Source organism: Patella vulgata, chromosome 5 (genome assembly GCF_932274485.2).
Source record: "Patella vulgata chromosome 5, xgPatVulg1.2, whole genome shotgun sequence".
NCBI lineage: Eukaryota > Metazoa > Mollusca > Gastropoda > Patellidae > Patella > Patella vulgata.
In genome coordinates this window covers 7606717-7633681 of record NC_065883.2, presented here as the reverse complement: position 1 = coordinate 7633681, position 26965 = coordinate 7606717, and the positions used below count along the sequence as shown (strand labels likewise).

The 26965-nt window shown below is 38.8% G+C and overlaps 1 long non-coding RNA gene across 1 annotated transcript in view; it reads left to right on the top strand.

Annotated features, from left to right (window-relative positions):
* Positions 1-26965, top strand: part of LOC126820947 (uncharacterized) — a 105808-nt gene that overhangs the window by 68490 nt on the left and 10353 nt on the right. The window contains exon 2 of the long non-coding RNA XR_007680202.2: positions 21201-21249. This is a non-coding gene — a long non-coding RNA (uncharacterized LOC126820947). The remainder of the gene's footprint in view (positions 1-21200; positions 21250-26965) is intronic.

The window sequence follows — 26965 nt, the reverse complement described above, 5'->3', positions numbered from 1 at the left end:
CGCAAGTGAATTATTGAAATAAATTTGAATCCAAGTCCAAGTCCGACAATGGCCTATTGTTTTGTCGAGTGGACGTTACCCCTCTCTCTCTCTCTCTCTCTCTCTCTCTCACACACACATGTATCAGTCAATAAGACCGTGTAATAAACACCATGCTGATAGTTATCGACTTGTTCCTTCTGGTCATGATTCAACAAACAACTTCCAATCAACATGTATCCTCTCATCTATTATCTGCTAAACAAAATATTTACTTGATCGGGAAATAACACTCGAGTATATATTACATTCTTATTGATTTGAGAGAGAGGGAGAGAGAGAGAGAGATAGAGAGAGAGAGGCGCGGGGGGGGGGGGGGGTACTGTCCACTCGACACAAACCAGTTAATTTCGGGACTCCAATATGGTTTAATTTTATTTAAATAATTCGCTTTCGCGTAGGGGTCTTTAGCAGTGAGAGACATTCGGATCACCCAGAGAAAACCATGAGGTTGGACAGGCGACCCTACTCCTTGTCAGGTACAGCCGGAGATTCGAAACCACGCCAGTTGACTCAATGACAGACCTTCTAATGCAGCGCGCTCGTGCTAACCATTCGGCCACCCAACCCCCAGAGAGAGAGCGAGAGAAGAGAGAGAGAGAGATGGACGATATAATTCTAGACTGTGAAAGAACTCTTTATTCAATCATTTTTTGTAAGATATTATATTTTATTCACTATAAATGGATGGAAGATCAGACCTTGATCCATATATCGATTCTAATAAAGAAAATATTTAGTTGATCGAGAAATTACCCTCGAGTATATTTTTCATTCTCATTGATTCGAAGTTTGGTTTAAATTATGAACGAGTTGAAAATATGCCTGTGTCGTTAACCTCCAATAAAATTGATTTCGTCTGACCGATTCCAACAGAATTCTTCTCACACTAGTCTGGTTCATTCACGGTTATTTCAATCGACCACGGTACACCCGATGATCTGGTATGCCCCATACTCCTCGCAGTGTTTCGATTGATTATACCTAATCCCACTAAACACTGCTTTACCGAAGGCAAATTTATGTTCCAAATTATGACTGGTCAATGATCCGATTAACAGCCAATAGTGCGTTACAAAAGCACTATGCTTAAAACAGAGCTCCAAATTGGACCAAATATGTTTACATAACGTTACGTCATGACTCACGATTTTATTATGCCCAAGTAACCAATGATAGCAGAATATTGCAGAAAAATTAATTGCGTGACAAACGAGGTTATCAAATCGAAAACAATGTAAACAATACTGTTTGGAGACGAACATACTTTCAGCGTTTTTAAAACCTTAAATTACTGTCCAAAGTTTTAGGGAAGACCCAGGTTAAACGAAGGGCTGTCATGTTGCTATACTTGGGATAGATTTGATTGAACGGGAAGAATAGGCAAACTCCCCCAAAAGCTCAAGTATCAGAAGCCAATCCAACAATGGCCGGTTGTAGTGGAAGGTCGCGTCAGAGCGGCTTTTGAACTATGACGTCAGACATTTTATCAACCAATCAGCGTTGATGTTTCTAGTGGGTTACTCACAGTTCCGTGCACATCACGCCAGAAACTCGCCGTAACAGACCGTTTCATTGGCTAATCCCTAACATCATCCAGAATGCGAGTTATATAACAACTCTTTCTGATCCTAGTGCAGTAAAGACAAGTAAAACGAAATTTTGAGCTGTAAAAAGCGAAACGAAATAGGATCTGTGTTTTAATCAGATTGCATGCATACCAACGTATACACGGGATCTCAGTTTCCCGTCCCTCGCTGTCTTCATTAGCTTAGTTGGTGCAGAACACTATGGCTAAATCTATTTGTTAAGGCCAGCTCAATTTTCGTCAAGGTCGCTGAGATGTAAATAAGGTTAGTACACGTGATTGCTGGCTAGATTGTTGGTTAGGTTTAAGAATATAGGGGAGAGAGGTTAAGTCTCCACATAAGCACCGACCTAAGGTTCGAGCACGGGATTGTTGGCGAGATTGTAGGTTAGGTTTAGGGTAAACATTAGGTCTAGGTCCAGGGTTAGGGTTGGGATTAGCGCTAGCCCTGTTTACATCTCGTGACATTTGACCATCTCTGAAGTTGGCCTTTTCAATTAGATCCAACCGAACAGTAGGGCTTAAACTCGATTTCGATTTCATGTAAGAAACGGTATATATTTTAGACAGTCGGTTGGGTAGACTAGGTCGAACGAAAAGGCGTACATTAAGCGCTTGCTTTATATGTTACAATATACGTCTTGTTGTCCTAGACTATATATATATATATATATATATATATATGTGATATTGATTTATTAAGTGTTGAGGAGTTTAACATTCTAAGCAGATTATCTTTGGCGATATTGGAAATTACTCAGGAAGTTGAGATAAAAAGCCATTCATATTTTCAGATTAATCCTGCTGACCGTATCTACCGGTATCTTGTCTCTCACACGCTGTAGTAGTAAGTAGTACCATAAACACATAGGCTACACTATATCTTATGTGGGTCAATACAAGTTCGCGTGTTCTTTTATTTAAAGTAGCTAAGTCTTTAACTCAATATCATCCAAAGTCTTCGACATTCAAAACGCGAATTATTTGTCAATTTAAAACAACACTGATGTTGTGATCTTACCGGGAAAAGATGGGCTTCTGATATCCAAAAATTAAGACAAAAATTAAAACGAATCCTGTACCAATATGCGTTTCAGCGCCATTTGTAACAAGAGGCTCGAAGAACGAGCGTAGACATATTCCACAAGTCATGTCAAACGCTGATGACATATTTTTATCTAGAGAGCATGCGTAATAAATACTATCGGTGTAGACTGGAATAACCAGACGCTAGATATTTCCATTCGATTGAGATTTCAGGCGTATTTCGGCGAACATTACTGATTAGAAATTAGAGTTAAAAAATCAGTTTATTTACATTCATATTACATTATTATATACGTTGCGACTCATTTGTGTCAATTTCTAGGTCAATTTAGCAGCTCCTTTAAAGGGTGTGTCTATGTATATTGGGTCACTAAATTGGCCGCAAGTACTCTTTTATCTAGTGACGTAACTGGATTAGGCCTGAATTTAACATAGAAGTTATGGCCCTTGATCACTTCAAAAAATCTTGTGGACGCTCTAGAGGCTAAGGTTAATATCCGATTTACTTTAAATTTATACACAGTGTTTAAGGTCATGAGACGAAGAAGCCTGTTGATTTTCAGCGCTTTCTGATAATTACTGCCAGAGTTATGGCCCTTGATCACTTCAAAAAATCTTGTGGACACTCTAGAGGCTAAAGTTAATATCCGATTTACTTTAAATTTATACACAGTGTTTAAGGTCATGAGACGAAGAAGCCTATTGATTTTCAGCGATTTCAGATAATTACTGCCAGAGTTATGGTCCTTGATCACTTTCAAAAATATTGTGGACGCTCTAGAAGCCAAAGTTAATATCCGATTGACTTTAAATTTATACACAGTGTTTAATGTCATAAGACGATGAAGCCTATTGATTTTCGGCGATTTCTGATAAGTACTGCCAGAGTTATGGCCCTTGATCACTTTGAAAAATCTTGTGACGCTCTAGAGGCTAAAGTTATCATCCGATTGACTTCAGATTGATACACAGAGTTTAAGGTCTTGAGACGAACAAGTATATTGATTTTCAATGAATCTTTTGACTTGAACAACTAAATCCATGATGTTAAAAGTTTTCTATACTAAACATTAGCATGGGGCAGAACTTTATAAAAAAAACAAATTCTAATGGTTTTCTGATAATTACTTAATTAGTTGTTACTCTTTATCAATTTTAATGTATTATAAATGTTTAATTACCGAAAAAAGTAAAAATATGCGACAACTCTTGTTGACTCCCCGGACGATTTAGCTGCTGTGGGCGTATGTTTCGTTGTCTGGCAACCTATCTTTACAATCATTAAACATTGTGACCTCTAGAGGGCCCACAAGCTAAAAATGTGATTTTTCATAGAATCAGGGCCCATAATCCTTGAAGTAACGATCTAATATGCGCCAATATCGACAGGAATCGCGATCTGTGGGTTATAAAGATACATTGTAAATGTCATCAAAATCGGATAAAAATTGTGACCTCTAGAGTGTCCACAACCTTGTAATTATTATGCATATATTTGTCCAGTTCAGCATCACATGAAAGCGCCACCGAATGCAGTGCTTTCGTGGTAAGGGATTTAAAAACGAATTAAAACTTCATTTCATTGCTGAGCAATTTTACTAGCCAGAAATCACTTAGAAAACGTCTCCGACGATCTAGACCCCGGGAGCTTCCGGGGACTAGGCGGTACACTCCCCTCCCCATCAAGAAGTGCTTCCGCTGGCCCTGAACTCAGAACAACCCAAAAAAATACACGTGCTACACTATGAAATAATATAATAACTTTCGTAAAAAGTAAGACATGAAAAAAAACCACGTTAATGAGATGAACGACATTTGAAAAATCATTATTTTCTATCACGTGTATTCAATTATATAAAGTATAAAAAAAAATATCAAGTAAAAAGGCTTTTAAAAGACCATTATATGATTGAGTTAATTTCTAGTGGCTTGTGGTCTACATTCAGTCGTTCACAGATCAATGATGGACTCAACTTGAAGATTAAGTAATGTTTCATGTTATGTATTGTGAACGACTTGAGAATGTCTAAAGGGGATTGTTATTAAAATTGTTAACCACCCGAAGCTGACATGTGAAGTCTCGTGTTGTCTAACATCCATTGATCTAGCTCTTCTTCCATTAGCTCGCGCCTGTAAACATCTAATTTTTGTAGGGTTTTTTCTTTCTTCCGTGTACAAAAGAAGTTTTGGGCATCATGACATGGCCTTTGCACACTTGTATATGTCACTTTCTAGTCCATTATTTAAAGGACAATATTGGTGTCAATCATTATCACATATGTGAAAGAACTGGTTAAACATGCATTATGCAAGAGAAAAATCTGCTTATTACAAGTCTTTCTTTAGGCCTGAAATGTTATCTAAATTATCAATTAGACATTAATTAACTTATCCAGACCATAATAAACTCTCGATGTAAAGGCTAGCCTTCGATGTTGGCTGGATTATATTCCTATATGCCGCTAACGGCCGTTGATAATTAAATCAGAAAAAGTGGATAATCGAGACTATACTGTTTATATTAATGATTTTAGTAATGATGACCGAGACTATGCAAAAATTTCACCCGCTTCTTTCTCGGCTCATAATGGATCAAGTTGACTGAAATTTCCAGCAAATTACCTTAACACTAATTAGTTTTTAACTATTATAGCGAGAACTGCCATCTCTTTATCTTATCTCCCATAATGTATCTTTAAATACGTTCCAAATATAATTTTAATACAGAGATCATTGATACGATAGATGCGTTGTGAAGCTTTCGAGAAAGGGGAGTGACGAACGCAAAAGGAAAACACGAGTTATCTTTCTATATAACTGACTGGAGTGACGAGGGATAACAGATACACGGGCGAATTTCTGCTCATTAATAATTCTTTCGAAGAGCAAAAGTTGTTATGTGAGGCTGTGAGAGGATATCTGTTAATTCAAAAAATTAATTGAATGCCACTAGATAAGAGAAAACGAGAAAAATAGAAATAGTCCGTACATTCCCTTGTTTTTGTTTTTATTCATACTATACTTTATAAAAACATGGTAATGCACAGACTTTTTTCTATTTTTCTCGTTTTCTCTTATCTAGTGAGAGTCAATTATTTTTTTGAATTGTCAGATATCCTCCCACAGTCTGATATAACAACTTTTGTCCTTCTAAGGAATTATTAATGAGCAGAAATTCGCCCGTGTATCTGTTATAACTCGTCACTTAAGTCAGTTATATAGAAGGATAACTCGTGTTTTCCTGTTGCGTTCGTCACTTCCCTTTCTTGAACGCTTCATAACATATCTATCGTATCAATGATCTCTGTGTTAAAATTATATTTGGAATGTGTTTAACCAGTTCTATCACATATGTGATATTGACTGACACCAATATTGCCCTTTAATGCGATTACTCAGGTTATATAAGGGAGAGATCTGGATGTAACTTATCAGGCCATGAGAATTCAGAATTTATAGCAATAGATGTCAGTTGATTTAAACGAATGTCACAGTGAACATTTCTAGATGGAATACTGACTCAGTGAGATCAATGACGGCAAATAAATACTTCTAGGAGTCTCTAATGGTCAGCTGAGTTTTTAAAAACAAATGGATTTCATCTCGGACCCGTCTTCATTAGCCCAGTCGGTGCAGAAAAGTAGGACGTTAAACTACATTTAATTCCATTCCATGTCGGGTCACATGAAGCATGCGAGACGCAAGACGCTATTTTCTAGGAACATTTTCAGAGATGGTGGGGGAGCCACGGTGGTTAGGTGGGTTAGACGCTGGCTCGCTAGCCTGGAGAAAGTTCATCGGGATTTTCTGACGTGGTTTCCCCTTGTCAGTGATGCAGAACGGAGGGCCTGACAAGGACAGCTGTCTAGTCCTTCGGGTGATACGAAAAACCGAGGTCCCGTGTATACATTAGAATGCACGTAAAAAATCCCTTGGCAGTTGGAATTTGATATAAGAGTAGGCGACAGTGCCGCTGCCCGGGCAAAATTCCCTCATAGCACACTGTATGGCGTATGCCCGTCTTCATTAGCCCAGTATAGAAGCAGAACAGTAGGACGTTAAACAATGTTTCATTTCATTTCAAAGATGGTGGGATGGACATACCCATGGACCGTCCAGGGTGGTCTTTGATTTAGTAGCAACAATATCCAGTCTTCGTTTTATACACAACCAAAATCTGTTAAACGATAGCTTGGCAGATGACTAGAGAACCTCTTGTTATGGCGAGGAATTGGGTGACCGAATGGTTTAACGCATGCGCGCTTGGTCGTAATGTCTGTCATTGAATCAAGTGTCGTGGTTTCGATTCCCCGGTTGTATGTGGCAAGGAGTAGTTTCGCGTGTCCAACCTCGTGGGGTTTCTCCGTGTCCTTCGGTTTCCCCCTACTGCTAAAGACTCCTACGCGCAAGCGAATTATTGAAATAAAATTGAAGCATATGTTAGTCCCGAAATGACGTAGTTTGTGTCGAGTGGACGTTAAGCCCAACCTCGCGGGTTTCCTCTGGGTCCTCCGGTTTTTTCCTCCAGCTGCTAAAGACCCCCTCTCTGCAGGCGAATAAATGGCGGATGGACGTTAAACTGCTCTCTCTCTCTCTCTCTCTCTCTCTCTCTCTCTCTCTCCAATCGGTGTGGTTTCGTTACACTATATAAATAAAGCCCGGCAGTCGATTAAAGAACCTTTTATGGCGATAAAACTCAACATGATTTGTAAGATTTCTCCTCGCTATCGACATGTAAACATGATTCAGACAAGAGATGTCTGGTGTGACAAGACTAAATCTATTAACGTTAGACATAGTCTCGATTGATTTAAACAGGCAACTCTTACAAACATTGAAATCCGTCTAATGAGACATAAAAGACTACAGGCTAACGAATAATCTACAAACATTCCAGTAATGGTATACACCGTGAGAGACACTTTGTCAAGACTTTGGCTTACTACAACCATTCCAGCAATGGTATACTCCATGCAGTATGCTACGAGGGACACTTTGTCTTTGACTTACTACAACCATTCCAGCAATGGTATACACTATGAGAGACACTGTGTCCGGTCTTTGGCCTACTTTTATTTTGATTTACTGATCAGAAGGTTATAAATCGACTATCGTGTGCTCCCATACTCCCCGCAGTGTTTCGTTTGATTAGAGCTAAACCCACTAAACACTGCTTTAATGGAAGCGATTTTCTGTTCCAAATTATGACTGGTCCATAGTCCGATTAACAACCAATAGCTAACTGCGTAACAACATGATTACGCTTTAAACAAAGCTCCAAATTGGACCAAATATGTTTACATGACGTTACGTCATGACTCGCGATTTTATTATGCCCAATTAACCAGTGCATAGCAGAATATTGCAGAAAAACTAATTGCGTGACAAACGAGGCTATCAATACGGATACAATGTAAACAATACTGTATGTATACGAACGAGACTTTCGCCGTTTTTAATACCTTAAATCACTCTCCAAAGTTTTAGGGAAGACCCCTGATTAAACGAAGGCTGTCATGTTGCTGTACTTTGGATAGATTTGATTGAACGGGAAGAATAGACTCACTCCCTCAAAAGCTCAAGTATCAGAAGCCAATCCAGCAATGGGCAGAAAGGGATTTCTCGGGCCATTGTTTCAGGAATATGGTGTGCTTCACACTGCCCACAATTTCTCCATTACTCCATACGATGCAAAATTTTGGTTTTTAATCCCCTCGCGGAACTTTGTTTCTCCTGCAAAATCACCATGTCCCCGAGTTCAGATCCGTGGTGCTGAAGTACATGTATTTAAGATTTTTTTTTTTTTTTTTTTTTTTTAGAAAAATGAAACGAAATATAGATCTGTATTTTAATCGGATATGACAACCTGTTATTAAATACTGTAAATGAAGCTAACTAATCGATTCGATTAAATCCATGATATAAATTTATCATTAATCTAAATCTAATTCAAAGACCTTCATTACAAAATGCCATATCAGTATCAGTTCTGTGATCTTTACCATGAAAGAAATTCCAACGAAGATTTTAGCTTTATCTTATGATAAATCAGAATTTGTTGTTGAGCTAGAGCAAGGGGGAGAGAGAAATGTGGTTTAACGTCCACTCGACACAAACTAGGTCATTTCGGGGCTAACATATGGTTTAATTTTATTTCAATAATTCGCTTGCGCGTAGGGGTCTTTAGCAGTGGGAGGAAACCGGATTAACCGGAGAAAACCCACGAGGATGGACAGATGACCCTACTCCTTGTCACGTACAACCGGGGATTCGAAACCACGCCAGTTGACTCAATGACAGGCCTTATGATACAGCGCGAGCGTGCTAACCATCCCCCCCCCCCCCCAGAGCAAGGTGTTATTAAATATTATTGTGTAGAATTAACAAGCCGATGGAATTTTATCAGTGGTTTTTTTTAGAGTAGTAAAACGTGTGGTTTGTATGATAAAGCAGGCCGTGAAAAGGTCATCGTGTGTGTGTTTTTTTTGTTTTTTTTTCTTTAACCAACCTGATGAGAAACTAAGGACAGACACTGCTCTTGATATTTAAAGAGATGATATTCCTACGCCCACTAGTAACCGGACTTCCGTGAGGTGAACTACTAATATAAAGATGGAAGACAAACACTTGAAAACATGGAGAGATTTAACCTACTTTTATACACGTTATATAAAGTCAGAATACGCCTCTGTAAAGAACAAAATAAAATAGAGAGAGAGAGAGAGGGTTTAACGTCCACTCGACACAAACTAGGTCATTTCGGGACTAACACATGGTTCAAATTTATTTCAATAATTCGCTTGCGCGTAGGGGATCTTTAGCAGTGGGGGGAAACCGGAGGACCAGGAGAAAACCCACGAAGTTGGACAGGCGACCCTATCTCCTTGTCACGTACAACCGCGCAATCGAAACCCCGTGCACGTGCTAACCATTCGGCCATCCACCCCCCCTCCCCCTGCTCGTAAAAGATCTCTTGGCAGATGGAATGCCCGGGAAAAATTTCCCTCATAGCACATTGCATGGCGCATGCCCGTGTCGGAGCATAACATCTCATTTCATTTCATTTCAGCGACCATGACGATTGGACCATATTCAGCATCAGACTTCGATATCCGAAAACAAAACGCTTATTACGTAACGCAAACAACCAAGCCTGCAACCATTAGCAATAAACTTTACCAGCGACCATGGCGATTGGACCATAGTTAACATCAGAATTCGATATCTGAAAACTCAACGCCTATCGCTTATTACGTAACGCAAACAACCAAGCCTTTGTTTTATTATTCATCAAAAAATTTGTAGGACAAATACCCAGGTATTGAAAGTCATCAAGTGCTTACCTATTTCAACGGAATAATATTTTATTTCAATAAGTGGGTCTATACATTGCATACGCCCCAACAATTTTATTGTTTGATTAACAAATACGTAGGTGTTTAATTAAGGATCATCGCCTACTTTACTTATATGAAATCCATAAAATGATTATTACTGTTTATTGTCAATACGTTGAATAATATTTATCTTGCTAAGTACTAGTCATACACTTCCTTTCTATATATTTAAATGCATAACTTGTCCTTGAAGAAGAGAGAGAGAGAGAGAGAGAGAGAAAGAGAGAGAGAGAGGGTTAACGTCCACTCGACACAAACTAGGTCCATTTCGGGACTAACACATGGTTCAATTTTACTTCAATAATTGGCTAGCGCGTAGGGGTCTTTAGCAGTGGGAGGAAACCACAGGACTCCGAGAAATCCACGAGGTTGGACAGGCAACCCTGCTCCTTGTCACGTACAACCGGGGGAATCGAAACCACGGCAGTTGATTCAATGACAGACTTTATGATACAGCGCGCACGTGCTAACCATTTGGCCATCAAACCCCCCTGAATCAGAAGAGGGTACCTCTTCGAAACGTTGGTTTAGTAATATCTGACGATGAAAACAGTGTTAGTGTGGCTTTTGTTTATCTATTTTTATATATTTAAACGTTTTAAAGATAGATTCTCACGAAAGTATTTAGCCGGTGGTTATTTCCAATAAATGTATGGCAAATTTGGTATATATAGAATGTATAGAAAAATATTGGATTTCCCGAAACATACCCAATACCCATGGGGCAAGCATTGGGCAAAAATGACAGGCTGCCACTTACTGGCAACCCGACAGCTTATTGTCTGCCAGCTTGACTTAGGAAGCGGTTGTTATTTCTTGATCAAATGGTTAGACGGTTTTGGGAACATTGAGGGATGTAAACGTATATCAGCCTCATCAATTAAACGGTGGAAAAGAAGTTGGCGGAAAATTATTCTAGAACTGACTTAGGCCCCAGTATGACAAATCACGAGGTTGGACTGCTAACCTTATTCTTGTCACGTACACCCGGGAATCGAGACCACGTCAGTTGATTCAAAGACAGACCTTATGATACAGCGCGCAGGCGGAAACCATTCGCCCACCCAACCCCTCGTATAGACAAAACACGCCCATACACTATTCATCCTGTATCGATATTCCAAATTTCTATGAATGTATTATATTTTTATATATAATCTTTTGATCTTAGATAAGCTGGTTTACTGTCGTTTTACTTCAAACAGTCAAAATCAATGCATGATACATTTACATGGGCCATGTTCAATAGACACTTCGTCAAAAATATTCATGGAGAAAGAGAGACAGAGAGGGGAGGGGAAGGGAGTTGGGGGAGTAATCTTGTACTAACATATAACTATTTCATGATTTCTTTCGAATGGACGCTAGCGCTAGGAAATAATATCAATGACAGAAATCGGAATTCGAGAATCCCACATGGGTGACACTGGTGGGGTTTGTGTTGATAATAAACCTCATCTCTCAACCAACCGTGTTTCGAGATAAGAGATGGTGCTATATAGTTCCACGTAGCAAAGCCCAACACAAATCGCATCGGGCATCATTAAGCAAAATTGACAATATTTTTCATCAAAAAAACAATTGATAATTGTTATTTATAACATTTCTGCATGGCCGAATGGTTAGCACGTGCGCGCTGTATCATAAAGTCTGTCATTGAGTCAACTGGCGTGGTTTCGATTCCCCGGTTGTACGTGACAAGGAGTAGGGTCGCCTGTTCAATCTCGTGGGTTTTCTCCGGCTCCTCCCGTTTCCTCCCACTGTTAAGACCCCTACGTGCAAGCGAATTATTGAAATAAAATTAAGCCATATGTTGTCCCGAAATGACCTAGTTTGTGTTGAGTGGACGTTAAACCCCATTTCTCTCTCTCTCTCCATCTCTCTCTCCCTTTAATCAGATTGGTCCTATTGTCGCCCAAGGAAAAACAAGAAATATTCGATATGTGATCTCTTTAATAGATCAGGTTTAAATCGATAGTATGATAAATAACACGTTTTATAAGCCTCTGTATCCGTCATATTATAGTTTTTATATTATTATAGCGTAGTGCAAAATCGAGTTATCAGGAAACCCGTGGATGTGGAAATTATCGGATTTTGTGTGAAAATACACCTTGATAATCAGAGATAATACAGTTTACACATTCAAATCTATTTCTAATTTATATGTAAGAGAAAATGATACACTGATTCATAATACTATAATGTTTGACTGGATACGATTCCATTGATATGGTTTATATCCACTTAGATAATGTCAATAAGGGTCAAGGTTAATTTCCAAATGTCATTATTGGAAGCATCACCAACAGTCAATGCTTATTTCAAATGTTAGCCTGCATAGCGTCAGCAAAGGTCAGCGTTGATTTCAAATTTTATCTTTTATAACGTCAGCAAAGGTCAGCTTGATATTAAATCTTAAATTTCATAATGTCAGTAAAGGTCAGCGTTGATTTCAAATGTTAGCTTTCATAACGTCAGCAAAGGTCAGCGTCGATTTCAAATGTTAGCTTTGATAACATTAGCAAATTTCAGCGTTAATTTCAAATGTTAGCTTTCACAACGTCAGCAAACGCCGTCGTTGATTTCAAATGTAGGCTTTGAGAACATCAAGAACAGTCAGCGTTGATTTCAAATGTTAGCTTTCATAACGTCAACCAAGGTCAACATTCCTGATAAAGAATGCCCGGTTGACTTGGGCTTAAAATCAGTTACTGAATAATGGGCCGACCTAGTAGGTGAATGATGTCCTTGCCAGTTTTAAGATCCAGTACCATCTTTAATCGACGACTTGATCTCGCTTTAACTCCGTACATCTTGCCAAGTCCTTCGCCACACTGATCGCCACACTGAATATTCGCTAGGCCTCTACAATCACTGATAACGATGACATCGATGCGACTTAATGAACCCCAAACCGGGGATTCGAAACCACGCCAGTTGATTCAATGACAGGCCTGATGATACAGCGCGCACGTGCTAACAATTCGGTCATCCAACCCCCCAAATGCATCAGTGAAAATGGCTGTCTTGAAAAAGAAAATATCATGTCTCGTGCATGGCATCCGGCCAGTACTCAGTGCTAAATGGGGCAAGGGATAGTCGCGTACGAAAATTATACCATCTTTCGACAATTAGCTCCGCTTGACAACAGACGCGAAGTTTGTCGAACGATAATTCAATTCGCATATCGACGATTTTAGTCGAAAACATTAAACATGCATTATGCAAGAGCTAAATCTGCCTATTGCAGGTCTTTCTTTAGGACTGAAATGTTTTCTAAAGTATTAATTAGACATTAATTAACTGATCCAGGCCTTAATCAACTCTCGATGGCATCAGATTTTTCCGATATTAAACAGATTAAAATGGTTCAGCGATACTTTGATCTAATCAAATATGGAGGACCGAGACTTAGCTTCGATCAACCAGTACGGTGGTTGAAATTATTGCACACGTCTGTCAAACCTTCAAAGGCTAATATCTTCGCTTGCAATAGAGTAATTTGAATGAAATTTTCAAATTATTCATTTTACATCATCTACTTTCGAACTATTATAGCAAGAATGGCTAGTTCTTTATCTAAATCTTACATCTTTAAGTATTAAATTCAAGAATTTTGAGAGGTATATATATAGCGTCCACGTTCTTATCTAATAAAATTAAAAATGTTTTATTTAGTCTTTGCTGCGTGTATTAAAGACCTAAACGGGGAATGCTCACTAGTCCACGGGTTTATTAGTCCATCGATATCTATTATAAGGGTTAGGGTAAGGGTTCGGACTATTTTTCTTTTGATACCATATTTATAGTATTTCTTATTGCGGCGGACTACAGTGAACCCACGGACTAGTGAACCCCTCTCCCTAAAACGGATGAGAACCGATTATAGTACACTAATTTTCAATATGGCGGCCAACAAGTATAGAGATTTCTTCTCGAAGTATATAGTTCTTGCAGAATGGGATAGTCTGGGCCAAGATGTCAGTATTTCAAAAAATTGAAATGAAATTGGGTTTAGCTCCTACTGTTCTGATAATACAATCTGATTACAATACAGATCTATATTTCGTTTCGTTTTTTATAATTTCAATGGCCTCTACTACAATAATTGTACTTTTGAACCTATGACGTTAGACATTTGATTAACCAATCAGCATTTGATGTTTCTATCGGAATATCCACAGTTCCGTGCACAACACGCCAAGAACTCTCCGTAACAGACCGTTTCATTGGTTAATCCGTAACTTCAACCAGAACGTGGGTTACATAACAACTATTCCACATCCTAGTGTAGTAAAGACAAGGAAAACGAAATTTTGAACTATAAAAAAAACAAAACGAAATAGAATCTGCGTTTAAATCAGATTGGGAATAATGAAGACGAGCATAGGTCATAGGTCATAGGTCATACAGGCGCCACGGGCCAACTCTTGTTTAGAATTCCAACTGCCATGGTCCAATATGCTGTATGTCGAAGCCTGGGGCCTGTTTCACCAATTTTTAACTAAGATAAAATCCAAATTTTAGTAATTTGATTGGATAATATTAGATTGATTTTAGTGCTTGGCCGATGAAAATTGAAGTATCTACTAGAATTTCGATTTTATCTTTAGTTAAAATTTCGTGAAACAGGCCCCAGTATATTTCACCTGATAAATAAACCATACAGATATATATTTGCCGGAAACCAAATTATTGACGACAATCGAAAGGGAATGGTAAAATAAAGATTATCATTCTCTAACTGTATTAAATCTATTTTTAATCTTGGGTCGTCTAGACTGGAATATTACATAGAGACCACAATCAATCTTTCATACCGTCTTCTCAATTTTTATTTGAACAGGAAATTCGGTTTGTCAGGAGCGGGGGTCCCGGAGGTCCGGAATCCCTCCTTCTCGGGCTCAATTTGGGAGATCCGGGCACGAAATGGTCGGAAGTGGCATCACGGCGTTCCATTTTTTTTCCAAATTTTCTAGAGGAGATCATCCAGACCCCTCGTAACACATTTGTAACACATCAATATGGAGATCTCCCTGCTGAAATCCCGGATCAGCCCTTATTTGTATCCCAGCGTTGTTCAGTTCTCATCCCATGGTGGATGGAGGCGAATCTATAATTCCCGTACGTAATGCTATTACTCGGTTGATAATAGAATATTTTTTATATGTGAATCGTCAATATAAATAGTTTACGGCATGTTAATCAAATTGCACTAGTCCTTCTATTTCAATAGAAACTGTGGGTTCTTTTTTTTTCGATAGAATTGGAATGTCAGTCATAGCACTGTTCTTGACATTTTCCAACAGACGTCCTTTTCTTGATTAATGAGTCTTTAGTGTGCCTGGAATGACTGATGGTTACCGTCAAATCGAAAATCCCTATGTAATGTAAACGTATAGTCTCGGTCATACCGGTCATTCGGGAATCGTGTGTATATTAAGGTACATGTTAGCCTCGATTATAAATTGTACTTAGAACTTTATTACAGGCGAAGCAAAAAGTTTGCCTTAACCAAAATAAATGAAATGAAATGAAATGAAATGAAATGAAATCCGAACGACTAGACAGCTTTCCTTGTCAGCCCCTCCGTCCTGCATCACTGACAAGGGAGAACCACGCCGGAAAATCTGGATGAACTTTCTCGGCCAATGCAGGGATCGAACACCCGACCTCCAGGCTAGCGTGATCCCCGCCTTAACCAAAACATATATACAGATATAAATAGTATGTATTGTAGATTAAAGATGCATTATGGGAAATTCGATAACAAGTTGGCAGTTCTCACTATAATAGTTAAAAACTAGATAACGTAAAGGCAATTTGCTGAAAATTTCATTCAAATTGATCCACTGTGAACCGAGAACTAAGCGTTTGAAATTTCCGCCTAGCCTCGATCATCATTACTAAAGTCAGTACGATAAACGGCATAGTCTCGATTATCCATTTAATGTTAAATCGTGAAGGAAAGTTATGCAGTAAATTGGCTCATAATCAACTAAAGATCGCAGGCTAGCGCTGCCATCTAGAGTTGATTATGGTCTGGATAGGTTAATTAATGTCTAATAAATAATTTAGATAACTTTTCAGGCCTAACGAAAGACCTGAAATAGGCAGATTTAGCTCTTGCATTATGTATGTTTAAATATATATAGATACGAGCGTAACAATAAAGTATATATAATCCCAATCCTATACAGCAAACTCCTATCCGGGAGGGGGGTTGGATGGCCGAATGGTTAGCACGTGCGCGCTGTATCATAAGGCCTGTCATTGAGTCAACTGGTGTGGTTTCGAATCCCCGGTTGTACGTGAGTAGGATCGCCTGTCCAACTTCGTTGGTTTTCTCCGGATCCCACGGTTTCCTCCTACTGCTAAAGACCCCTACGCGCAAGCGAATTATTGAAATAAAATTTAAAACCATGTTAGTCCCGAAATGACCTAGTTTGTGTCGAGTGGACGTTAAACCCCATTTCTCTCTCTCTCTCTCTCTCTCTGTCTCCCTCCCTATCCGGGAATTGTTTTTACGCCACTTTTAAAGGACAATAATGGTGTCAGTCATTATCACATCAATATCTTTTCGTTTTCTCTCTTCTAGTTACAGTCAATTTCTGTTTTGAATTGTCAGATATCCTCTTACAGTCTCACATTACAACTTTTGGTCTTCGGAGGAATTATTAGTGGACAGGAATTCGCCCGTGTATTTGTTATCACTCGTCACTTCAGTCAGTTATACAGATGGATAACTCGTGTTTTCCTTTTGTGTTTGCCACTTCCTTTTATAGAAACCTTGATTACGCATCTATATTAGCAATGATATCTGTGTTAAAATTATATTTGGAACGTGTTTAACGAGTTCTATCACATATGTGATAATGACTGACAGCAATATTGTCCTTTAATAATACATTATTGCGCTACAGTTATTCAGTATGCACGGAAATGAGTGATCGATATTTTTTTACACCGCAGTTTAAAATATTTTAAAATTCCACCTGCAAGTTTGAAGTCAACACGTTCGACAATCGAAGCTAATCTAACAGACGATCTTAATGTCACGGATCAAACGAGAGTAGACTGTTGACTAGTTCGAACCGTGGAAATCTAAAGGGTAATTAGTTGATATTTGATTTGCTTTTAGCGTGGGCGTGATGTCTATTGACAAAATACGCACTCGATATCTTGTACTCTTTCAAAAGTAGACTATTCAAAAGTTTTTAACGATTTCTTGCTGGTATGGTTCAATGGGATATAATCGTTCAGGAAATGAACTTTTAAAGATAGGCTACACTGAATCATATGATGGATGTCCGGCTTTGTTATTCAGGTTGGACCAGAAAAGTAGTAGAGTTTCGAATGATAGATTGAATCGTTCTGAATTGGCAGAAATACAATCAATCACGTGACACACAATTCATTCCTGTCACCGTTCTGTCAGTCCAGACAAATGACGTAGTGTGTGTACAATCGTGACGTACATTAAACACGACGAATTCGTTTCAACTTTCGTGATCCACTTTTCGCTTTATTGTCGCTCGGGATTTAGAGAGTTCATTCGAAAAAACAATTTAAACAAGCCATGATGGGCCTATAATTACCACTTGGTGGGCCTATAATTATCACCTTGTGGGCCTACAATTACCACCTGATGGGCCTATAATTACCACCTGATGGGCCTTTTATTAACCTGATGGGCCTATAATTACAACCTGATATGCCTTTTATTAACCCAATCGAATTAAAGTCGAGTCATTATCTACCGTTGATATTTTAATTTGTTTATTTATTTAATTTGTTTATTGAAAATTTCATTCAAATTACTTTATTTTGAGCGAAGTTGTCAATAGTCGTAATCTTGACAAGATGTGTGCATTGATAGTAATCACATTTTTTAAATTAAATCATTAAATAGCCGAACCGTTCTAATCTATTTAAAACCGAAGCAATCCGATGGCATCGAGAGTTGATTATGGTCTTGTGATATTAATAAATATCTAATTATTAATTTATATAACATTTAAAGACCCAAAGAAAGGCCTGCAACAGGCAGACTTAGCTCTTGTATAATACATGTTTAAGCAGTGAAAATTAGATATTGGTTAAACTTTAAAGCAACTCAATATCATCCAAATTCTTCAACATTGAAACACGAATTATTTGTCAATTTAAATCAACATTGATGTTGTGATCTTACCGAGAAAGGTGGGCTTCTGATATCCAATATTCAAGACAAAATAACCATTTAACCATTGGTACACGAATCGTGTACCATAATGCTTTTCAGCGTCATTTGTAACAAGGAACTCGAAAAAAGAGGCTAGGCATATTCCACAAATCATGTCAAATGATGACGTCGTATTCTTATTTGGAGAACATGCGCAATAAATACTATCGGTGTAGACTGAAATAACAAGACGCTAGAGATTGCCATTCGATCGAGACTTCTGGCGTATTTCGCTAAATATAACTGATTAGAAATTAGAGTAAAAACAGAAACGATTGAATGTAAATCAGTTTATATACATGCATATTACATTATTATATGCGTTGCGACCCATTTGTGTCAATTTCTAGGTCTCAAATATTAGCGACTTAGCTCCTTTAAACAATAAATTAATACGGTGCACGTGTTTGTATATCTGTGGCGGGATAATTCGATTAAAATCAGCGATAAATTTCGTCCTGGAGAACGCTATATCGGAAAGGGTCCTGCACATATGTGGGTTAGGGTTACCGCTAGCCCTGTTTATATCTCGAGACTTTGACGAAATCTGTAGGTCCTAACCCTAACTCACATATGACGCCATATGTACTAAAATGTGCGGGACCGTCTCCGATCTACCGTTCTCCGATGTCAGCCCTCTCGGTCCGAAAATAAGAACGAAACGAAATTGTAATGTATTTGTGAGGTGTGCTGGTGGAAGGACCTATACTTCCTAATAAAGGTTGCATAATCAAAGAAAGTTTCATTAACACTCTAAGTACTTGTACGTATTTATACACACGCATCGATTTAATCCAATTTAATTCAACATACAGCTTTAACGCCATTTAGAGGTTTATTGCATGTCGGCCATTTTGATTAATTTCTTTTCACGCACCAGCTAATCTTTTTGCTCTCGTGGTATTTTCATTGTTTGTCTCTTGTGCATATGTTTGCATGTTTGTTATGTCTACTCGAAGCTAAGGTGATGTTAGTATAAATACCTACTTGTCAGTGACGTGCAGAGGGGGTGATGGCACAGACCATCCATTTTAGAAGATAATCCAATTAAAAGGTTTTACAAGTAAGCTGTCCTGTTTGAATGGTTTGGTGGTCCCTCATCCCCCCTTGTCAGTGATGCAGGACGGAGGGCCTGACAAGGACAACCGAGGTCCTGTGTACACATTGGCGTGCACATAAAAGATACCTTGACAGTTAGAATTCGATATAAGAATAGGCCGTAGTGCCGCTGTCCGGGCAAAATTTCCCCCATAGCACACTGTATGGCGTATGCCCGTCTTCATTGGCCCAGTTCGGAGCAGAACAGTAGGACGTTAAAGCCCAATTCATTTCATTTCCTACACTTGAGTATTGGGAGGGGGGGGGGGGGGCTAGCATATAATTAATTAATCACCAATGCGAAACTTGAATCTAATCAAAACTAATTGAAGCAATCGCAACAAAATACTAAACAGTCTGGTTTCGGTTTGTTTCATTTTCAACTCAGGGCCCTGTTTCACGAAATTTTAACTAAAGATAAAATCCAGATTTTAGTAGATACTTCAATTTTGATTGGATAAGCACTAAAATCAATCTAATATTATCCAATCAAATTACTAAAATCTGGATTTTATCTTAGTTAAAATTTCGTGAAACAGGCCCCAGCTTTCAAGAGCTCTAATAGTAAACCATGCCTTTGTTCCATGACAAGTAGGTCTGCTGCGTACCATGCCTTTGCTCTCTGACAAGTAGGTCTGCTGCTTACCATGTCTAATATTCACATCTACATTGTAAAAACATGGTGATATTAAATATATATTTAATGTGTTGATTTATGACGTCTGATCGCCGCTCGCGTTCACTTCTTCTCTTTGTATGGACAGTTCGTTTATCACCGAACGCAACCATTCATGACCGAAATCAGCCATTTACGAAATTGGCCGTTCATGACCGAAATCCACCGTTCATGACCGAAAATATCCATTCATGACCGAAATCAAGCGTTCATGACCAAAATCAAGCGTTCATGTCAACAACTTGACAAGCTCGCTGGGGTGGAGGGGAGGGGGATTTTAGACGTAGTAGAACATGATTTAATACGAGGTGACAGTCTCTCTTTGTTCAGAAGAGTGAGTCCTGATTCATTAGCCCATTTCATTAGTTCAGAATGTGTCTTCCGTAGATCAATCCTACTTTGAGATATACCCAATTGTGTACCAAACGGTCATAAATCAACAAATCGACTTCCTCTCAGGCTGGCCTGCTCCATCTCTTATATTGACCTATGTGTCACGGTGGTCACGCGGAAGTAGGGCCCTAACTACCGCCGGTCGTATTTATTTCATGACGCATTAAATTAAACCCTTGCTTCACAAAATTGCGTATTCGTATTGCTCCTACTATAGGCAAACAATCTGATTAAAATACCGATTTATATTTCGTTTCGTTTTTTTTATACTTTCAATGGCCAACACTACATGAAGATCTGACCAGTGGTACTGGAAGGTCGCGTCAGGTGTCATACGAGCGACTTTTGACCTTGATTAATCAATCAACGTTGACGTTTCTAGTGGTTTACCCAAAGTTCCGTACACCTCACGCCAAAAAATTGCGGTAACACACCGTTTCATTGGCTAATCCCTCACATCAACCAGAGTTATATAAAAACTCTTCCCGATCTTAGTGTAGTAAAGACAAGTAAAACGAAATTTTGAACTATAAAAAACGAAACGAAATAGGGTCTGTGTTTTAATCAGAATGAGAGGCAAGCGGTATATAAAATAACGTGTTATTGTTTGCAAGTTTTAAATTGTGTTTAAATATTAATAATCATCTCATCGTGTTTTTACAGTGTACTTATGTATGTGTTGAGCACCTAATTTAAGCATGCTTATTTACCTCCAAGTAATTTATTATATTTCAGCTAATACTACAATAACTGCCAGTCAGCTTCATCAACAGAATCATAAAAGGTAACATACCTTTAACCCATAGGCTTGTAGCATGATAGTAGAAAACGTAGTAAGCATAGAAAATAAAAGTAGAATGGTCTTGGGCAGGGGTGGATATGGGCCTGACGTTGTGAAATGGTCGAGAGCGAGACATTAAGTCATATATTGTAACAACAAGAGGGCCGTAAGCCCGAGTGTTTTACAATATATTACGCAATGTCTTAAGCTCGAGAACCACCATTAAACGACTTAAAATATAGACACTCCGCACGTGATTTTACAGTGAAATATGTCACGCGAGTCCAGTATTTGACTAGCGTAAATAATGTACGATTGGCAAGTTGCCCGTACGATTATTTGAAATAATGGTACGCCGACATCAAGAGGTGACGTCACATTTGTATTTTAATTGGAAATATGACTGTAAATGATGCTTTCTAGAGTATATCCTGATGTTTCTAGCTTACAAATTTAGTGCAATTCATCACCAATTCATCAAAAACGACGCATATTAAAGACTAAAAAGGACCCCCAAATTACGTGTCCCCAAGCCTTCAGTACTCACAGACACGTTCTCGGTTTATCCGTTTATCGGGGCCATCAGCGCGGAGGGAGTGGATGGAAGAGCCACAGTGCGTATTTATCGATATAAGGGTTGTTTATTGGTCAAATTTGGAAGGTTTTTACCGTCAATTCCATTCACTATATGCGGTTTCCCAAAGGGGGCCTTCCCTACATCCCCACAAGATTTATCTGGATATGGTATGTATTTATATGTAGAGATACACGTCATAGTTTAAACCTACTGAAACAATGCCCTCGCCCCCATCCCGCATCTATTTGTGGGGGATTGAGGTTTGGGGTTTTTTTTTTGTTTTTTCTTTTAGTAATCAATTCTCTGTGTAAATAATTAGTTATCCTTTTAGTAACTATCGCATTTATTATTTGTCTTTCCTTCTAAATATATCAGTTGTTCCCGTTAGTCTTCATTTAGACAGAATATAAAACTTATCTATTTGTGGGGTGCGGTGGTGGGGGGGGGAACTTTCGTTTAGTAATGATTTCTAATATAAAGTCTAGCTATTTGTGGGGTGCAGGGGGGTGGAGGAGAGGGCGGGACTTTTCGTTTAGTAATGATTTCTCTGTGTCAGTAATTGATTACTCCTTTAGTAATTATCGCATTTATTCATTGTCTTATCTTTAGAACTTTTCCCCCTGTAAAATAATTAGTTTCTTGGTTTAACATTTTAGCTTTTTTCCCCCCTCAGTTAGTTCCATATACAATAAAAACTATTTATGGAATAACAATTACTGGTTTATTAAAATTTAACGTTTCAACGATGATACTCTCGTCATTATCAAGCAAATGGCAGAACGTTTTAAAATCTTCAGCGTTTTACCTATACAGTACATGTATGTTAGAGAGAGAGAAAGAGAGAAGGGGGGAGGGAGAGAGAGAGAGATAACATAACATATGATACTGTACTGGTAGAACGCTTTAAAATCTTCGGCGTTTTATCGGTACAGTACATGTATGTGAGAGAGAGAGAGAGAGAGAGAGAGAGAGATGGTTTCCTCCACTCGACATAAACTAGATCATTTTGGGACTAACATATGGTTCAATTTTATTCCAATAATTCGCTTGCACGTAGGGGTCTTTAACAGTGGTAGGAAACCGGAGGACCCCGAGAAAACCCATGAGGTTGGACAGGCGACCTTACCCCTTGTCACGTACAACCGGGAAATCGATGTATGTTACAATTTGATTGATAAAGAGAATCATCGTAAAAACGTTACATTTTAATAAACCAGTAATTGTTATCCTATAAATAGTGTTAGTGTGTTACTGTTCAATTACTAACGCCACTCAAAGTATAATTTAATAATCATTTTCTCCTATTTTACTCCCCGCCCACGTCTCCTTGTCAGTGATTAGGGCAAGACAGGATCTGTAGCGTATCAGAAATCGTAAAAGCTGTCAGATAGCATAAGTAAATTATCGGTTTGAAACGTTTTCTGGTCTTTTTGATGTGTGCTATAGGTTTAGTTGAAAACTACCTGGTTAAAACACAGATACTGTTTCGTTTCGTTTTTTATAGTTCAAAATGTTGTTTTACTTGTCTTTACTACACTAGGAACTGGAAGAGTTGTTATACCCAGTGCCGGACTGGTGTGCCGAAGGCCCACCTGTCAGGTCATTGACCAAGGCCCACACAAGTATCCTGTCCTCTCATTCCTTCTTTCTTTTTTGTCCTCCCCCTCTCCTTTCTTCTCTTTTCTTTTTTTCTTTTTTCTTTTTTCTTTATAGGCTTAGGCCCACTTTTTTTAATGAGCTTAGGCCCATCTGTCACGGACAGGTGGGCAGGTGGACCCAGTCCGGCACTGGTTATACCCGTGTTCTGGATGATGTGAGGAATCAGCCAATGAAACCGTCTGTTATACGTCGAGTCTTTGGCGTGAAGTGCACGGAACTGTGGGTATACCACTCGAAACATCAACGCTGATTGGTTAAATCAAATGTCTGACGTCATAGGATCAAAATCGCTCTAGTGACCCCGGACGCGACCTACCACTGCAACTGGTCGGATCTGCATGTAGTGAAGGTCATCGAAAGTATAAAAAACGAAACGAAATAAAGATCTGTATTTTAAACATACATTATGCAAGAGCTAAATCTGTCTATTGCAGGTCTTTCTTTAGGCCTGAAATGTTATCTAAATTATTAATTAGACATTAATTAACTGATCCAGGCCTTAATCAACTCTCGATGGCATGAGATTTCTCCGATATCAAATAGATTAGAATGGTTCAGCGATACTTTGATTTAATCAAATATGGAGGACCAAGACTTAGCTTCGATCAACCAGTACGTTGGTTGAAATTATTGCACACGTCTTGTCAAACCTTCAAAGGCTAATATCTTCGCTTGCAATAGAGTAATTTGAATGAAATTTTCAAATTATTCATTTTACATCATTTACTTTCGAACTATTATAGTAGGAATGGCTAGTTCTTTATCTAAATGTTACATAATGTATCTTTAATCAGATTGAGTTGAGATTTGCAAAATCTCATTCTTATATACAGGAGCAAGTTTCTACTTCTCCCTAGTTCTTTTCAACGATATTATTTCTGTGGAAGCAGACTTTAAACCGCCAGCTACTACCAAAATTCGTTCTGTTTTTTATATTTATGGACTTGTAGTTTAACAGACACAGCACATTGCACTGTAACAAATTAAAATAAACGATCTTTAGACTTTCTTGTACTTAGAAATGAAATTGGGTTAAACGTCCTACTGTTCTGCTCCCCCTCCCCCTTCCCAATACTCAATTGTAGGAAATGAAATGAAGTGAAATGGGGTTTAGCGTCCTACTGTTCTGCTCCGAACTGGGCTAATGAAGACGGGCATACGACATACAGTGTGCTATGAGGGAAATTTTGCCTGGGCAACGGCACTATGGCCTACTTTCAAATCGAATTCCAACTGGCAAGGGATCTTTTACGTGCACGCCAATGTATACACAGGACCTCGGTTTCTCGTCCTATCCGAACGACTAGACAGCTGTCCTTGTCAGGCCCTCCGTCCTACACCACTGACAAGGGGAAACCACGTCCGAAAAATCCCGATGAACTTTCTGGGCAATGCAGAGATCGAACACGCGACCTCCAGGTTAGCGAGCCAGCGTCTTGGCCACTTAGCCACCGTGGCTCCTCTTGTATTTAGAAATGGAACCCCAGATTTCTCCCATGAAGCTTCTAGTTTCATTCTTATGCGAACTCTTTAGGTTTAATTTGTGATTGTACGGCTGTTCCCTTTACATAGTCGTTGGAGACCAGAACACAGTAGTAGTCTCAGGTGAAGTCATTTAGTTTTTCATACCATCCGAACGACTAAACAGCTGTCCTTGTCAGACTCTCTGTCCTGCAACACTGACAAGGGGGGACTACGCCGGAAAATCTGGATTAACTTTGTCGGCCAATGCAGGAATCGAAAATCCGACCTCCAGGCTAGAGAGCCAGCGTCTTACCCACTTAGCCACCGTGGCCCCCTACGTTACCAATCTGTTTCACAGAGAATTACTAATATCTCTGTAAAAGATGACTGCCTTCAACACGTGCCGTCACAGCACGCGGCGTCAATCATTGGCTGAAAGGCGCGTGCATTGTTTACATAAGACGTTACTGCTTCGGGCAGAATGCTGCCTTTTAGTCATTTTAATACCCATTTACACTAAATAGGAAATATTTTTTACCTACAAATACGTTAAAAGTCTTTATTTATTTTTCTAATACATCAAAAAAGTGTTTTAGAATTTAATTTGTCGTGGAAAAAAGTTAATATTTGAGACTCATTAAGTCGCATTGATGTCATCCTTATCAGTGATTGTAGCGGCCTAGCGAATATTCACTCTGATCTGTGTGCTACCTTACATCAAGACCGGAGAGTCAAGTCGAGTGAGTTGTTAGGACCACCTACCGGGCCAATATATATATAATAACTAGATGTTGTATATTAATACAGAATGTTGACATTTTATACACGTGTACCTTACAGCTGATATAATTAACCAATATTTCTAATAACATTCTTTGGCATCTTGGATCGGGTGGCCGCGTGGTCTCAACAACGCTGTAAATTATAAGGTCTGTTATCGATTTGCAAGTCATAGTTGGTTCGATCCGAGACTGGTACGTCACTAGGATTAGGGTCGCTTGCCTAACCTTGTGGGTTCCTTTGGGTATTCTCCATTTGCTTCTACTTCTTAATCTGGGGGGTTGGATGGCCGAATGGTAAGCACGCGTGCGCTGTATCATGAGGTCTGTGATTGAGTCCAGGTCCTCCGGTTTTCTGCCACTGTTAAAGACCCCTACGCGCAAACGAATCGCTGAAATGACCTAGTTTGTGTCGAGTGGACGTTACCCCCCCCCCTCTCTCTCTCTCTCTCTCTTTCTCTCTTAGTCTCTTATGACTCGTGTGTGCAATCGAATTGTTGAACTTTGGGATAATATTATGTTACTGCCCAAATAACTGCTTTCTTTCGACTTCTAAAAAAGACCTGCGTATTAGCAAATTGTGGAAATAAAAGTAGTTCTTGTTGTTCGATGAAATAACTGTTCAAGATTAATTCTGTTGGATTCAAGTCAGCCAAAATCAATTTTATTGGAGGTTAACGAAACAGGCGTATTTTCAACTCGTTCATAATTTAAACCAAACTTCGAATCAATGAGAATGAAAAATATACTCAACGGTTATTTTCCGATCAACTAAATATTTTCTTTTTTAGAATCGATATATGGGTCAAGGTCTGATCTCCCAGCCATTTATAATAAAATATGTCTTGCAAGACAATAGAGTTCTTTCACAGTCTAGAACTATATCGTCCTTCATACCCTCTCTTTCTCTCTCTCTCTCTCTCTCTCTCTCTCTCTCTCTCGTATCGTCCATCGTCTGTACCAGGAAGTCTATACATATTGTAATGTGATGACCATATAATACATATCTATTGTTATCAGACGTCTGCTACCATTCCTCTTCTCTTCATCTCCTGCCAACTCTTATCATTATCATTGCCATGCCAACCCCGACATTTGGAACCGGACATGGAACTAATTTATCGCACAACCTATAGGAATTTATCAACATGACGTCATTGACGCCCTCATCTTACACCAATGCATTCGGTAGGTCATCGCTCCTTCAGCCATCATCATCGTCAAACAGTATTAATAGATA